This window comes from Moschus berezovskii, chromosome 5 (assembly GCF_049115385.1).
Source record: "Moschus berezovskii isolate FMDL1 chromosome 5, NW_MosBer_1.0, whole genome shotgun sequence".
Lineage (NCBI taxonomy): Eukaryota > Metazoa > Chordata > Mammalia > Artiodactyla > Moschidae > Moschus > Moschus berezovskii.
The window spans coordinates 21,944,461-21,962,709 of NC_142464.1; the positions used below are offsets into that span (position 1 = coordinate 21,944,461).

General features: G+C 40.7%; 1 protein-coding gene across 2 annotated transcripts in view; it reads left to right on the plus strand.

Annotated features, from left to right (window-relative positions):
- ELOVL6 (ELOVL fatty acid elongase 6) overlaps positions 1 to 18,249 on the plus strand; it is a 169,228-nt gene that overhangs the window by 80,861 nt on the left and 70,118 nt on the right. The window lies entirely within an intron of this gene.

The window sequence follows — 18,249 nt, forward strand, 5'->3', positions numbered from 1 at the left end:
GGCTGTAGGGTATTTTCTTTCATCACTTTAAGTATGTCTTGCCACTCCCTTCTGGCCTGAAGAGTTTCTGTTGAAAGATCAGCTGTTATCCTTATGGGAACCCCCTTATGTGTTATTTGCTGCTTTTCCCTTGCTGCTTTTAATATTTGTTCTTTGTGTTTGATCTTCGTTAATTTGATTAATATGTGTCTTGGAGTATTTTGTCTTGGGTTTATCCTGTTGGGGACTCTCTGGGTTTCTTGGACTTGGGTGATTATTTCTTTCCCTATTTTAGGGAAGTTTTCAACTATTATCTCCTCAAGTATTCTCTCATGGTCTTTCTTTTTGTCTTCTTCTTCTGGGACTCCTATGATTCGAATGTTGGAGCGTTTAACATTGTCCCAGAGGTCTCTAATATTGTCCTCATTTCTTTTAATTCGTTTTTCTTTTTTCCTCTCTGTTTCATTTATTTCTACAATTCTATCTTCTAGTTCACTTATCCTGTCTTCTGCCTCTGTTATTCTAGTGTTTGTTCCCTCCAGAGTGTTTCTGATCTCATCTATTGCATTATTCATTGTATATTGACTCTTTTATTTCTTCTAAGTCCTTATTAAATCTTTCTTCCATCTTCTCAATCCTTTTCTCCAGGTTATTTATCTGTAACTCCATTTTGCTTTCAAGATTTTGAATCATTTTCACCATCAAAATTTGAAATTCTTTATCAGGTAAATTCCCTATATCTTCTTCTTTTGTTTGTGTTGGTGGGCAATTATCTTGTTCCTTTACTTGCTGGGTATTTCTCTGCCTCTTCATCTTGCTTATATTGCTTTGCTTGGGGTGGCCTTTCCCTCTTCTTGCAGTTTGTGGAGTTCTCTTTATTACGTAGTTTCTTCGCTGTGTGTGGGGTTGGACGGGTGACTTGTCTGGGTTCCCTGGTTAGGGAAGCATGTGTCGGTGTTCTGGTGGGTGGAGCTGGAATTCTTCTCTCTCCTTTAGAAGACAATGGGCTGCTTTTCTGGGAGCCTGATGTCCTCTGCCAGTATTCAGAAGTTGTTTTGTGGACTTTACTCCGCAATCAAATGTTCTTTTGATGAATTTGTGGGGGAGAAAGTGGTCTCGCCATCTTATCCCTCCGCCATCTTGTTCCTTCCTCCCCAGAACACTGGATTCTTATATTCCACTTGGTCGTGGAGTATCTCTTCCCAGCTCCTCCAGCAAGGTGCAGCCGCTGTACCTTACCTTGGACGAGGGGTATCTCCTCAAGGCCGCCCCTCCTGCTTTGAATGTGGAGCAGCTCCTCTCGGCCCTCCGGTGCCCAAGCAGCCACCGCCTCCTGAACGTGGTACAACTCCTCTCGGCCACCGCCCTAACCCTGGGCGCGGGGTAGATCCTCTCAGCCACGATTCTGCACGTGGTCGGTTGCACCGGAGCGGGCGTCTCTCGCGTCTGCGCCGCCGGAGCCGGGCGTCTCTCTAACGTCCAAATTCTTACTGTAGCAAATTTGGTGCTTCACAAAGTAGCCCCAACTCCCTTTTTTAAAAGTCTTATTTCCTGCCACTCTTCTCATGGACTCACTCAGTAAGTACTCCCTGATCTTGTCATGATATTTTGAGTACCTCTTTCCTTCTACTTTATGTCATATTTAGAATTTTGAGGATAAACGGTTATTTGCCCCTTTCTCAAATGGAAATTTCCTAGACAGCTTTTGACTCCCGATAGATATTCATCTACTCTGTGAGGCCTCCCAGACCACCCCGCCCCTGACAGTTACAAAGCATGTTGCCTCATGCTATCATTTGGGGTCACATCTATGTGCCCTCACCAAAAACAGGAGCCCTCTGAGGCACGAGATGCAACTCCTCAATAATTTTTTAATACTAGATTTTAAGATCCAAAACACAGGGAATACAGCATGTCCTTTTGGACAGCTAGAACTACAGATTATATCATTCTAAGTAGGAGAACACAAAGGCAGAAAATTACTGTGTCACAGATTACAAAGAAATCACATGGAGAATAGTGTAAAATCCTAAAGTATGTCCAACCATTAAGTGATCCAGGGAATATGCCTGTCAGCATATGAAAAAAGTAGGCAAACATCAGATTGAAAGAGTCAGCTTCTAGCATGCAGTGGCTTTTTGAGATGCATTCTCTAGAGACTTTGACCTCTTAGGCAAGGGCACTGTTTTAGTTTATCTTCTTCAAGCTATTTCTCTGTATTGAAATTAATAGCCTTGCTAATGTGACTTAAAAGGAATACTTTTTTTGAAGAACAAGTGGATTTCAGGAGTAAGTGATTATTTACATTCGTGAATGGTAGCGTGATGGAGAACTAGAAAAAGTGATGATACACTACCTTTGAAAGAACCAAAGAGGAAGTAGTCTAATATTTGGATAGGAACCCAATGTAGTGGTTAAGGGCCCTGGGCTAACACTTGGCTGCCTTGGTTTAAGTCCCAGCACCATCACTGAAATGTTCTGGGTTTTTTACAATTTATTTAATCTTGTTCTTTAGTTTCTTTGTCTGCAAAATGGACATGTTCTCTGAAATGTAAACAAGACATTTTGTTTAACAAGTCCTTGGAACACTAAGAATTTGGAATGTAGTAAGCGCTCAGTTAAACAAGTTATTATTACTTACCAAATTGAATCTTAGTGGTCTTATACCAAATATTCCATCTTAGTGGTCTGGAGCAATAAACAAATATGCATTCTAGGCCAGAGTTCAATTTTGTGTCTATTGTGGAATAGTAAATTCATGTAATAGAGATTTACTGTGGGTGCTCAGTAAACACCCACGGTAATGTTGGTGTTTAATGTTATTGGTGTATGCTGTGAAAGTGCTGCACTCAATATGCCAGCAAATTTGGAAAACTCAGCAGTGGCCACAGGACTGGAAAAGGTCAGTCTTCATTCCAATCCCAAAGAAAGGCAATGCTAAAGAACGTTCAAACTACCACACAATTGTGCTCATCTCACATGCTAGTAAAGTCATGCTCAAAATTCTCCAAGCCAGGCTTCAGCAATATGTGAACTGTGAACTTCCAGATGTTCAAGCAGGTTTTCAAAAAGGCAGAGGCACCAGAGATCAAATTGCCAACATCCGCTGGATCATGGAGAAAGCAAGAGAGTTCCAGAAAAACATCTATTTCTGCTTCATTGACTATGCCAAAGCCTTTGACTGTGTGGATCACAATAAACTGTGGAACATTCTGAAAGAGATGGGAATACCGGACCACCTGACCTGCCTCTTGAGAAACCTGGATGCAGGTCAGGAAGCAACAGTTAGAACTGGACATGGAACAACAGACTGGTTCCAAATAGGAAAAGGAGTACGTCAAGGTTGTATATTGTCACCCTGCTTATTTAACTTATATGCAGAGTACATCATAAGGAATTCTGGACTGGAAGAAGCACAGGCTGGAATCAAGATTGCCGAGACAAATATCAATAACCTCAGATATGCAGATGACACTACCCTTATGGCAGAAAGTGAAGAGGAACTCAAAGGCCTCTTGATGAAAGTGAAAGAGGAGAGTGAAAAGGTTGGCTTGAAGCTCAACATTCAGAAAACAAAGATCATGGCATCTGGTCCCATCACTTCATGGGAAGTAGATGGGGAAACAGTGTCAGACTTTATTTTTTTGGGCTCCAGAATCACTGCGGATGCTGATTGCAGTCATGAAATTAAAAGATGCTTACTCCTTGGAAGGAAAGTTATGACCAACCTTGATAGTATATTAAAAAGCAGAGACATTACTTTGCCAACGAAGGTCCGTCTAGTCAAGGCTATGGTTTTTCCCGTGGTCATGTATGGATGTGAGAGTTGGACTGTGAAGAAAGCTGATCGCCGAAGAATTGATGCTTTTGAACTGTGGTGTTGGAGAAGACTCTTGAGAGTCCCTTGGACTGCAAGGAGATCCAACCAGTCCATTCTCAAGGAGATCAATCCTGGGTGTTCACTGGAAGGACTGATGCTGAAGCTGAAACTCCAATACTTTGGCCACCTCATGCGACGAGTTGACTCACTGGAAAAGACTCTGATGCTGGGAGGGATTGGGGGCAGAAGGAGAAAGGGACGACAGAGAATGAGATGGCTGGATGGCATCACCGACTCTGTGGACATGAGTTTGAGTGAACTCTGGGAGTTGGTGATGGACAGGGAGGCCTGGCGTGCTGTGATTCATGGGGTCGCGGAGAGTCGGACACGACTGAGCAACTGAACTGACTGAACTGAACTGAACTGATAGCACCTGGGTGGGGCTTCCCAGGTGACTCAGTGGTAAACAATCCTCCTGACAGTGCAGAGGACACAGGAGATGCAGGGTCAATCCCTGGGTCTGGAAGATCCCCTGAAGAAGGAAACGGCAACCTGTTCCAGTATTCCTAGTTCATGGGGTCACAAAGAGTCGATCGCGACTTAATGACTGTGCCTGCACACACATGCTCATAGCACGTAGGCATCTAGAATTTCTCAAATTGTTTCAAAAATGCTTTAAACTGAAGGATGTGTTTTGAATTAACACTTGCCAAATAATTTTTTAACTTTTTTGGGGGGGTGGGGTGGCGTGTGGACCTTTTGTGTAAACATAACTAAGTAAAGAATGTTCTTTCTCACAAATCTTATTGCTTATTAAATTGGTCTTGACAGATAAGGAAAGCAATGAGAAAAGGCTGAGGTTTACCATTTAGAGTGATGGCCCTCTGGCACATCATGTGCATGCCACTGTGATAAGCTCAAGGACTCAGTCCCTCGTAATGCGCATTCCCGAGCAGCATGCTCTTGGGAACATGGGAAGACCCATCAAGCTTCCAGCTTTCAAAGAAACCGTGAGTCAGATACACGTGTGTCTCCTTAAGAAATTTTACTTCCTTCTGAAATCGTCTGATTGAATTGCTATTTTAAGAGTCTCTCGTCTCAGAACACATACTTGATAAATCCCAGCTGTACCTTAGTCATGTCTCAGGATTCACCTGCCATGCAAGTGAAGTAGAAATTATTCTTCTCTTACAGCCCAGTAGTAAAAAGAAACTTTAGAAATGAGACAAATTCTCTTTTCACTTTCTGGACAGATGGGAGCTGTGCTCTTCATTTCTATGTTTGATAGACCTGGAGATTTTTCTATTAAACATTTTCCCCAAGAGAAAATTTTATCATTGTTCCTAGCTTTGATCCTATAATTGAAGGGGGTTTAAAAAAAAAAAAGCAAAGTGAAAGTCTCTGTGGGAAACGATGAACACAGATATAAAGATAAAAAGCTCCTAAACCAGTATTGGCCACTCACTGGCAGGTTTTATTCTGGTTCCCCCTGTAGAAATTGATGACACACACGTAATAGAGGGCAGCTTCCTGTTCAACTCGTTCAGCTTGGTACACAGTCATCAGGGGAGGATCAGTATCTCTCAATGTGGCAGAAATGCAGGAGACCCAACGCCTGAGTGTGGCTAATAAAAATAATAATTTGTTCTAAGCTTTAGAAAACAGTGCAGTTCATTTTATTTGTTACAATTGGCATTCTTTGGCATATGATAGCACCCACTTACATAGTTCTGAGATTTACAAAATAGGGTTATCTTAATTTTAAAAATGTTGCAGCATGCAAACCTTTATTGTTATCAAATTGTCATAATTTGATTTAGAAGAAATTGGCTAAGAACATTTAAGATCAGATTTAGGGGTGTAAGTCATTACCCTAGCCAGGGCTTGGAAAGTGTTTGCCATCATCGACTTTTTATACTTGGGGTGAATGGAAATAAATTCTACTTCAAAAGGAAGTTGTCTTGGCGGTTACTGTTCTTCATTTCAGGTTATTTGTTTCTCTTGCCTGGAGAGATTTTATAAAATGCAGTCTGGATGACCTTCTTGGCAAGGGAAGCATTGCAACAGGTGTACAGTTTGTAGAATGGATCATTCCAGGCTTCCCACGGTGGCTGGACCACGACTTGATTGTAGGCAGAAATGAACCTAATTCTAGAGCAGTGCAGGGAAATATTGCTCCAAACTGGTGGTTCTGTTTTAGTGTCAATTTTAAATGGAACTGCTGATTTGAAACCAGGCGCTTACTTTGTTTACTCTGTGCTTGGAATTGGTTTGAAGCAGTTTAGCCCGAGGGTATCTGAAGGATAAGTGACTGTCATTCTAACCAACAAACACTTTGTGTATTGGAAGCTGTACCACATTTCAACATACACTCTTTATGTTTCAACTTCTCAGTTCAGTTCAGTCACTCAGTCATGTCCAACTCTTTGCAACCCCATGGACTGCAGCACGCCAGGCTTCCCTGTCCATCACCAACTCCCGGACTCTTTATATCTTTCTTGTCAGCCTTGGCACTGTTGACCTTAGGTGTGGATAGTGCTTGTTGTAAATAGCTGTCCTGTGCAGCACCCAGCAGGCCCGCTATGCACCAGATGCCAGCAGTCAGCCCCCCACCAGCTGTGTGGACGTCTCCAGACATTGTCAAATACCTTCTGGATGAAGAGAAAAGAGGTCCACAGACTGTACCCTGGAAGCCCTTCAAACTTTAAATATTGAGGGAGATGAAGAGGGAGCTAGCAAATGAGAATGGAAAAAGGAGCAGGTGGCGAAGTTGAAGAAAAAAGAGAATATAGTGTACCATCAATCAAGTGAAAAAAGTGTCACAGAGAAGAAGGGATTACCATTTGAGTCAAATGCTGTTCATTAGACCACTTGAGATGAAGACTTTCATTAGGGATTTAAGGGTTTTAAAGTTTAGAACAAATGGATTGCTGAGATAGGAAACTATACTTGATGGAGCTTGTAGTGTGTGTGTTTCTGTGGCATATTAAACAAAAAATTGTTGCATATTAAACAAAAGATTGTTTAATATGCCATAGAAACAAGTTCAATTGCTTTTTCTTTTTTGGCCACACCAGGTGGCATGTGGGGTCTTAGTTCCCCAACTAGGGATTGAACCTATGCCCCCTGCAATGGGAGGACAGAGTATTCACCACTGAACTGCCAGGGAAGTCCCTATAGTATATATTTTAAAATTGAAATTCAGAGGGTAGTCACAAGCCAAATAAACTTTGTTGTTGAATAGTATAAGATGGCACTTTAGAACCTGTGACAGTTGGGATAGACTGAGTACATACTAATTTCTAACTGCACGTTTCACTAGAAATCCTAATATTTGGTGCCTTGTCCATTTATGGTATTAATAGTATATGAGAAATCATTTGTTCAGTTCAGTCGCTCAGTCGTGTCCAACTCTTTGCGACCCCATGAACTGCAGCACGGCAGGCCTCCCTGTCCATCACCAACTCCCGGAGTCCACCCAAACCCATGTCCATTGAGTCCGTGATGCCATCCAACCATCTCATCCTCTGTTGTCCCCTTCTCCTCCTGCCCTCAATCTTTCCCAGCATCAGGGTCTTTTCCAATGAGTCAGCTCTTCGCATCAGGTGGCCAAAGTATTGGAGTTTCAGCTTCAACATCAGTCCTTCCAATGAACACCCAGGACTGATCTCCTTTAGGATGGACTGGTTGGATCTCCTTGCAGTCCAAGGGACTCTCAAGAGTCTTCTCCAGCACCACAGTTCAAAAGCATCAATTCTTCGCTCAGCTTTCTTTATAGTCCAACTCTCACATCCATACATGACTACTGGAAAAACAATAGCCTTGACTAGATGGACCTTTGTTGACAAAGTCATGTCTCTGCTTTTTAACATGCTGTCTAGGTTGGTCATAGCTTTCCTTCCAAGGAGTAATAATGCAAATTCAAGTACTTATAGTTGTGAATTTATATATTCATGAGTCATTTCAAGACAACTGTCAGCCCGTTGAATTCTAAAATGCTTTCTTGAGCTGGAGAGAAGAGACTACTTTTGGATCTAGCAAACCAAGAATAAAGGTGAAAGGTTTGCCATCCGTAGGGGATTCCTGTCTGTCACAATAGAAAAGGGGCTTTAGACTCTGCTCTTAATCGGCATAATCCATGTGGTAAGATGAAAATAGTCCCTCCAAGATGTCCATGTCTTAATCGCTGGAAGTGTTGACTATGTTACCTTACAGATCAAAAAGAGACTTTGCATGTGTGAGTAAGGTTAGGAATTTAAGATAAGAATAGTCTGGAATATCTGGGGAGACACAAAAAGGCAATGGAGCAGATTTCTCCCAGAACCTCCAGAAAGAATGCAGCCCTGGGAACACCTTGATTTTAATCCCGAGACTCACTGGGGACTTCTGACCTTCAGAACTATAAGATCATAAATGCATGTCATTTTAAAGCCACTAAGTTTGTGGGAATTTGTTACTGCAGCAGTAGGAAAGTAATACAATCCAATTTGTAAGGCAGGTTTTCTTGATGACCAGCCTTCTCAAAGCTAGTGTCTTTGGGCCTTATCTTATGTCACTGAATGAGCATTCAGATTTTGAAGTAGCAGTGTGAATAGCCTAATTAAAATCTTGTCTTATTATTATTTTCGAGAGTAAAATCAAATTAATAATCTTTGCTTGGATAAGTGGGTGCTATCTCATGGGTGGAAAAATGTCTGTTAACCTCACTAATGGGCTTCCCTGGTGACTTAGTGGTAAAGAATTTGGCTGCCAATGCAGGAAATGCGGGTTCAATCCCTGAGTCAGGAACAGCCCCTGGAAGAAGAAGTAACACCCCACTCCAGTATTCTTGCCTGGGAAATCTCATGGACAGAGGAGCCTGATGGCTACAGTCCATGGGATCGCAAAAGTCGGACACAACTTAGTGACTAAACAATAAATAACTACAGCAACCTTGCTAATGTGTCATTGCTTCTTCCTGTAGTTGCTAATTTTTACTCAGGCTTCATTTCTTATGTAAATATGATTTGGTGACAAAAAAGTGTCCATGAGTTAGACCATGAAGTAATCTTTATTATTGCTGACTTATTTTCTCCCTAATCCAGAAATAGTGTTTGGGGCATATTTTCTCATTGCGTCTCCAATACAATTTCAAAATTTATATCCAGGAGAAAGTTAATGCAATGGTATTTAATGATCCAGTAGTTTACATGAAAACGTAATTTTTTCCTTGAGAGTAGTTTCCAGGTTTCAGTTCAGTTCAGTCGCTCAGTCGTGTCCAACTCTTTGCGACCCCATGAATCAAAGCACGCCAGGCCTCCCTGTATTTTCCAGCTTTAAAGTTGCCTGAAGCAATGAATGTCAACAAAAAAGTTTTTTAACTTGTTATTTTGTATTGGGATATAGTTGATTAGCAATGTTGTGATAGTTTCAGGTGGACAGCAAAGGGACTCAACCATGCCTATACATGTATCCATTCTCCCCAAACTCCCCTCCCATCCTGGCTGCCACATAGCATTGAGCAGAGTTCCCTGTGCTATACAGTAGGTCCTTTCAACTAAAACTCTTTGTAAACATAAGGAGATAGTTAACAGAAATGGATCACCTTTCAATTCAAACAGTTCCTCCTTGAGTGTAGAGAAAATGCTCTCAGATTTGGTATGTTTATGCTTATTTATATAGTTATCTGTGTGGCTGTCATTTTGACTTAAATCTGGGAACATTTTATGTCTGAATTGGATTTAATCTTGTAAACCTGAAATCCGGTTTCCATTCCATTGTGAACAATCATATGCTTTTCATAGTGTTTTTTCATTTCTGGTTTTAGTCTCCAGCGCTGAGATAAACCTATTATCCACAGAACATTCAGGGCTTCTTCAGAATAAAGACATACAGGAAACATTTTTAGTTTGACTTTGATTTTATTTTTATTTTTTAGATATTTTATATTTCTATAGTCAGCTGGCCATTTAAGTGGATGACAAGATCTTTTTTTTTAAGCTTGCAGCCTTGAAACAAGCCCATAATTCTACATCGTACAACTTCTGGTCCAAGAGAATTTCATATTCTGGGGGAAAAAATCATCTATACCTCATTTATATTACTTGGTAGGTTTTAAGCCTGTGAGAGGTAAAGTTTAATCTGTTGATATGAGTGTCCCTCAACTGCTTCTATTTAATGGCCATTTCAGAATTCTAGTATGCTTTCTGTATTATCTTTATTATTATACTTTAACCAACAAGTGAGCATTTCTTCATTGGAAATTAAGATGAAAGCTTTCTGTTTCTTAGAACAAAGGGCATTTCTTTAAGGGCTTTAGCGTAATGAAACTGAATTGTTGATGAAATTACTTTCTGAATTCTCTTTCTGCTTGGTGCCTCTCCTATCAGGAATGTACTATGTTTTGTTGTTTGTTTTTTTGGTAATGGCCTCTAGAGTTTAACGTTTTACCATGACTAGTATCAGTAGCTTATGTATTATGTAAGACAGTTATATGAAAATTCTAACTTGAAGTGACAATCATTAGCAAAGAATCAGGATGATTGAGAGCAATATTTGCAAACAAAACAGAAGCTAGAAATTGTTTTGTCAATGTAGAGCTCATTGTAAGTTAGCATTGTAAGATAGGAGATGTGTCTAATTAAAACCAGTGATACATTTTTGGCTAACGTGTTATTTAGAGGTTTTGGCATGTGTTTACCCTTTTTAAGGAAATAAAACTTTGTCAAAGAATTCTTTTTCTTTTATTTACTGTCCTCAAAAATCTTTGATGCTAACTTTGACATTAATTATTTCTGATTTGTTAGGATAAACCATGTATTCCAAAACAAAAATGTTCTTGTATCTCTTGAGGATGCAGTACTTTAGGATTAAAATTGACCTTTACTCTGTGTGACAATCTAGGACACAGCTTGACTGAAATAATGCCATGATTAGCCTAGCCATTTTCAAGAATTTTCTCAAAACAGGAGGATATCCATTCTTAAGTGATAATTTAAAGAAGGTCCCATCTAATAATGCCTGTGAAGAGGAATAATTCATTAAAGAAGATCCTTCAGTTCACACATGTGCTTCAGTAACTCCTGCAGCTACAGGTGCTGACAATATAGGTTGTGGGGAATATGCAAGAATGTACTAACTTAGAGTACTAGGATTAAAGTTCAGCCACATCTGCCCACTAGAGTAGATGCATTTAGTGCCAGGTTTCTCCGTGAGCATATCTTTTATTTAATTCTTTGTTGCAGTGGTTCAGTCGCTGTGTCGTGTCTGACTCTTTGCAACCCCAAGGACTGCAGCACCCTGTCCTTCACCATCTCCTGGAACTTGCTTAAACTCATGTCCACTGAGTCAGTGATGCCACCCAACCATCTCATCCTCTATCGCCCCCTTCTCTTTCTGCCCTCAAACTTTCCCTCAAGCTGCATTTCTCAGGATGCAGCATCAGGGTCTTTTCCAGTGAGTCGGCTCTTTGCATCGGGTGGCCAGAGTATTGGAGTTTCAGCTTTAACATCAGTCCTTCCAGTAAATAGTCAGGGTTGATTTCCTCTAGGATTGACTGGTTTGATCCCCTTGCAGTCCAAGGGACTCTCAAGAGTCTTCTTCATCACCACAATTTGAAAGCATCAATTCTTTGGCACTCAGCCTTCTTTATGGTCCAACTCTCATATCCGTACACAACTATCTGAAAAACCATAGGTTTGACCAGATGGGCCTTTGTTGGTAAAGTAATGTCTCTGCTTCTGAATATGCTGTTTATGTTTGTCATAGCTTTTCTTCCAAGGAGCAAGCGTCTTTGAATTTCATGGGTGCAGTCACTATCCTCAGTGACTTTGGAGCCCCCAAAAATAGTCTGTCACTGTTTCCATTGTTTCCCCATCTATTTGCCATGAAGTGATGGAACTGGATGCCATGATCTTCGTTTTCTGAATGTCGGGTTTTAAGCCTGCTTTTTCCCTCTCCCCTTTTACCTTTATCATGTGGCTGTTTAGTTCTTTTTCACTTTCTGCCATTTAGGGTGGTGTTATCTGCATATATGTGGTTATTGATATTTCTCCCGGCAATCTTGATTCCAGCTTGATCTGCATCCAGCCTGGCATTTTGCATGATGTATTCTGCATAGATGTTGAATAGACAGGGTGACAATATACAGCCTTGACGTACTCCTTTCCCAATTTTGAAGTAGTCTGTTGTTCCATGTCCAGTTCTAACTGTTGCTTCTTGACTGGCATACAGGTTTCTCAAGAGGCAGGTAAGGTGGTCTGGTATTCCCATCTCTTTAAGAATTTTCCAGTTTATTGTGATCCACACAGTCAAAGACTTTTTTATTCTGCCCCCTCCATCTCCAAGTCTTTCATTGCTCTCCCCGACTTAAACCAGCATTCTCCATCTCTCTCTTTCTGGAATCACCATTCATCATTCTTCCCCCCTTCTTCTTGCATCCAAGTCACATAATATATTTTAAGAAGGAGGAAAGAAAAGAAAATTAAGCCACAAATTTTGGTAATGTACTTTAATTATTAATGGTAACAAATTACTGGCCACCTGCCTTAAAACCTATAGCAACTTTGAGCTAAGATGCAGGCAGAGTTAGCGCTGCTGTTTTCAGAACTCTACATACTGTGACTTTCCCCTTTATTTCCAAACTAGCTTTCTCCACTCCACTTAGCTCATGCCAAACACCACTGCTTCTTCCCACCCAAGTTATCTTGCCTTTCTCCAACCATCCAAAGCCTTAAGGGTCTACCTCAAAGCACCAACACATTTTTTCCTGTCAAAGGCAGAATTTGTTCCTACGTAGGATTTTTTTTAAAACAGTTCAACCACACTGCAAATGAAAAAGTTGATTAAATTTTGAATGGATGGATAGATGTCAGCATTTTTCATCAACAGGTGAAAATATCTAGGGAAACAAAGGTAATTAATTGTTATCTTACCAATTTAAGTATTAGAGAGGTGGCATTTTTTTAGGGGGCTGTGTGTGTGTTTTACAATTTTGAAAGTATTTTTCCCCCAAAGATCTTATTTCCAATTGTAAAAAGAAAGTAACAAGAAAAGTTTTATCAAGTTGGGTTTTTTGTGGTGTCTTTTTTTTTTTTTTGTAGCAAGGGAAAAAAGATGTTGACAGATAATGTACAGGCAACATTTTACAACAGGTCTGTCCTAAGAGGAGTGCTCTTCCCTGGAAAGGGATATATGACCATGTCATTGAATCCATTGTATTAATATAACTACTTTGATCATGACCTACTTTGACAATAGAATGATTTTAAAAAACTGGTTCTCTCACCTTAAATAAAGAGAACCTGTGATCTTTAAATTAGCATCCGAGGGGAAATCAGAATGAGAAGCAGAGGTGTTTGCAACTCAAAGCTCAGAAGTCACACAATATGTGCTGGGTCAAACAGATTAGAATAACACCCTTTTCTTTAGTAATGGCTTGTCTTGCCATTATAAACTCGCCATTTGTATTAATTATAGACATACTCCTTTATTCACAAAATTATTTCTCCGAATTTCTGGGCACAGAGTTAATTCCCAGTTACAATTTACTTAAGGATAAAAACTGCTGAAAATTTCCCATCATTTTTAATATAGAAAAATGCTTGAAGTCTTGGAACTCTCAAGAAAGTGACACAGTCCAGCCCTGGCTAGACTGTACATAATTTCAGGATCCCTCACCAGAAAACCTCCTTTTATATCCTCTTCAAATTGTAACCACGGTACACACCCCCTAAGTGTCTTGTGGGGGAAAAGCAGTATATTTCCTTCAGTCTCAGGGTCTTGTTTGACGTCAAACAAATAGATGACCAGATATTTCTCCAGCAAAGATAAATTTATTGGGGATCAGCCGAGAATTGCAGTTTAGGGTGTTACAACCATGGTGAACCTCATGCAAGGAAAGGAGAGTGCTTTTATAAGGAAGTACAGAGGGCGATAATAAACAGAATCCATGATATTTCATTGGCTGTGTTGTTGCCAGGAAAAAAGAGAAGTCGTTCTTTTTCGTGTTGGTCTCTGCTATGGTCACAGGGGCTTCCCTGGAGGCTCACTGGCAAAGAATCTGCCTGCCAATGCAGGAGATGCAGGTTTGATCCCTGGGTAGGGAAGATCCCACGAAGAAGAAATGGCAACCCACTCCAGTATTCTAACCTGGAAATCCCATGGACAGAGGAGCCTGGCAGACTACAGTCCATGGGGTTGCAAAAGAGTCAGACACGACTTAGCGACTAAAACAACAAAGAGAACATGATCGCAGGTCAGGGGAATTTCCCCTTCAGGTCTCCAGACTCTATTTAATTGAGGTTTGTGTTCACTGATTTTTAGTCTCCAATACGTGTGTGTCCTACAATTACTTTTAGAACCTTGAATTATTTTTATGACTTGAATTAGCAAACAAACTAAAGGAGAAATCTTAAAGGAGTTGTAGCCTTACTGAGCAGCATATTTTCTGGGCTTCACACTCTTTGGCTTAGAAGGTGGAAACTTTCTATGTACCAGATAGATCAGCTGAAGTCCTAAGTCCTTTCAGGTCTCCTTTTTTTTCCTTTCCTCCCTCACAGCATAATTTTCTCTTTCACAACTCCTTGTGTCTGACATGTTCATAGTAGCCATTAAAATAAGATCTCTGACATAAAGAGACTCAGGTCATCTCCCCATGGGGCTCATTAGCAATTATCCTGTGTGAAATGCTACCCACATGAAAGTTTCACCAGTTTCAAACCTGTCTGACTTCCAAAGGAGTGCAAGTCATCTGGCAGAGATTTTGATGGGTGACTTAAGCTACTAAGTGCTAGTTCAGTGTAATCCCAGTAGTTGAAAAGAAAAAAAGTTGAATATATATATATACACACACACACATACATACACTCGTTAAGTTTTGTTAGAATAATAAGTATCAATACAAATCATAAGCAGGTACACAGACTAGGTCAGAATAGGAAAAACATGTAGGAATGTTTTAGAACAATATAGCTTGATGAAGAAATCCAGATTTCTGAAGATAAAAGGTAAAACTATTGTTTTTATTAATTATGGGCTATTTTCATTAATCATGGGGACAGAAATTAAAGGGGAAGAAAGGGTATATACAAGCATATCCATATTGCTTTTGGGTGGTCCTTATTTGGTTGGTTAGTTCTTGTGTGTGCTAGGTCACTTCTGTCATGTTTGACTCTTTGCAACCCCATGCACTGTAGGCCACCAAGCTCCTCTGTCCATGGGGTCTCCAGGCAAGAATATTGGAGTGGATTGCCATTTCCTTCTCCAGGGGATCTTCCCAACCCAGGGATCGAGCCCACATCTCTTATGTCTCCTGCATTGGCCGGAGGGTTCTTTACTACTAGCACCACCTGGGAAGCCCTATAACTATTGTAACTGGACTGTAGAATGACTATCTGAAAAGTATTCAGTTCAGTTACTCAGTCATGTCCCACTTTTTGCGACGCCATGGACTGCAGCACACCAGGCCTCCCTGTCCATCACAAACTCCCAGAGTTTACTCAAACATGTGTCCATTGAGTCAGTGATGCCATCCAGCCATCTCATCCTCTGTCGTCTCCTTCTCCTGTCTTCAATCTTTCCCAGCATCAGGGTCTTTTCAAATGAGTTAGCTCTTCACATCAGGTGGCCAAAGTATTAGAGTTTCAGCTTCAACATCAGTCCTTCCAATGAATATTCAGGACTGATTTCCTTTAGGATGGACTGGTTGGATCTCCTTGCAGTCCAAGGGACTCTCAAGAGTCTTCTCCAACACCACAGTTCAAAAGCATCAATTCTTTGGCAATCAGCTTTCTTTATAGTCCAACTCTCACATCCATACACGACCACTGGAAAAACCACAGCCTTTACTAGACGAACCTTTGTTGACAAAGTAATGTCTCTGCTTTTTAATATGCTGTCTAGGTTGGTCATAATTTTCCTTCCAAGGGGCAGGCATCTTTTAATTTCATGGCTGCAGTCACCATCTGCAGTGATTTTGGAGCCCCCCAAAAAACAACGTCTGTCACTGTTTCCACTATTTCCCCATCTATTTTCCGTGAAGTGATGGGACAAGATGCCATGATCTTTGTTTTCTGAATGTTGAGCTTTAAGCTAACATTTTTACTCTCCTCTTTCACATTCATCAAGAGGCTCTTTAGTTCTTCTTCACTTTCTGCCATGAGGGTAGTGTTATCTGCGTATCTGAGGTTATTGATATTTCTCCCGGCAATCTTGATTCCAGCTTGTGCTTCTTCCAGCCCAGCGTTTCTCATGATGTACTCTGCATATAAGTTAAATAAGCAGGGTGACAATATAAAGCCTTGATGTATTCCTTTCCCAATTTGGAACCAGTCTGTTGTTCCATGTCTAGTTCTAACTGTTGCTTCCTGACCTGCATACAGATTTCTCAAGAGGGAGGTCAGGTGGTCTGGTATTCCCATCTCTTTAAGAATTTCCCACAGATTTTTGTGATTCACATGGTCAAAGGCTTTGGCATAGTCAATAAATCAGAAATAGATGTTTTTATGGAACTCTGTTGCTTTTTCGAAAATCCAACGGATGTTGACAATTTGATCTCTGGTTCCTCTGCCTCTTCTAAAACCAGCTTGAACATCTGGAAGTTCATGGTTCACATACTGTTGAAGCCTGGCTTGCAGAATTTTGAGCATGACTTTACTACTGTGTGAGATGAGTGCAATTGTGCGGTAGTCTGAACATTCTTTGGCATTGCTTTTCTTTGGGATTGGAATGAAAACTGACCTTTTCCACTCCTGTGGCCACTGCTGAGTTTTCCCAATTTGCTGGTATATTGAGTGCATCACTTTCACAGCATCAGCTTTCAGGATTTGAAATAGCTCAACTGGAATTCCATCACCTTTACTAGCTTAGTTTGTAATAACGTTTCCTAAGCCTTCTGAACTGAAGCCTTGCTTGACTTCACACTCCCCATAAGTGACCACACCATCATGGTTATCCAGGTCATTAAGACCTTTTTTGTACAGTTCTTTTGTGTATTCTTGCCACATCTTCTTAATCTCCTCTTCTGTTAGGTCCTTGCTGTTTCTGTCCTTTATTGAGCCCATTTTTGCATGAAATGTTCCCTTGGTGTCTCTAATTTTCTTGAAGAGATCTCTAATCTTTCCCATTTAATTGTTTTCCTCTATTTCTTTGCACTGATCACTGAGGAAGGCTTTCTTATCTCTCCTTGCTATTCTTTGGAACTCTGCATTCAGATGGGTATATCTTTCCTTTTTTCCTTTGCTTTTCACTTCCCTTCTTTTCACAGCTATTTGTAAGTCCTCCTCAGACAGCCATTTTGCTTTTTTGCATTTCTTTTTCTTGGGAATAGTCTTGATCCCTTTCTCCTGTACAATGTCATGAACCTCCGTCCATAGTTTATCAGGCACTCTATCTATCAGATCTAGTCCCTTAAATCTATTTGTCATTTCCACTGTATAATCGTAAGGGATTTTATTTAGGTCCTACCTGAATGGTCTAGTGGTTTTCCCTACTTAATTTAAGTCTGAATTTGGCGATAAGGAGTTCATGATCTGAGCCACAGTAAGCTCTCAGTCTTATTTTTGCTGACTGTATAGAGCTTCTCCATCTTTGGCTGGAAAGAATATAATCAATCTGATTTCGGTGTTGACCATCTGGTGATGTCCATGTGTAGAGTCTTCTCTTGTGTTGTTGGAAGAGGATGTTTGCTACGACCAGCGCATTCTCTTGACAAAACTCTATTAGGCTTTGCCCTGTTTCATTTCGTGCTCCAAGGCCAAATTTCCCTGTTACTCCAGGTGTTTCTTGACTTCCTACTTTTGCATTCCAGTCCCCTATAAAGAATAGGACATCTTTTTTGGGTGTTAATTCTAGAAGGTCTTGTAGGTCTTCAAAGAACTGTTCAGCATTACTGGTCTGGGCATAGACTTGGATTACTGTGATATTGAATGGTTTGCCTTGGAAATGAACAGAGATTATTCTGTTGTTTTTGAGATTAAATCCAAGTATTGCATTTCAGACTCTTTTGTTGACTAGGATGGCTACTTCATTTCTTCTAAGGGATTCTTGCCCACAGTAGTAGATATAATGGACATCAGATTTAAATTCACCCATTCCAGTCCATTTCAGTTCACTGATTTCTAAAAGGTTGACTTTCACTCTTGCCATCTCCTGTGTGACCACTTCCAATTTCTAACATTCCAGGTTCATATGCAACATTGCTCTTTACAGCATCAGACCATGAGAAAGGAGCAGTGACTCCACAAGAGACTGACCCAGAGTTGCCCGTGAGTGTCCAGGAGTCTCGAGCGGAGGCATGGGTGGCCTGCTGCAGGGTTGGGGGCACTGAGTGTAGCAGTACACGCATGGGATCTTTTGAAGGAGATCACCATTATCTTCATTACTTAACTCCACCATAGTTTCAGTTCAGCTCAGTTCAGTGGCTCAGTTGTGTCTGACTCTTTGCACCATAGTTTTGCCCCAGGTAAATAGCA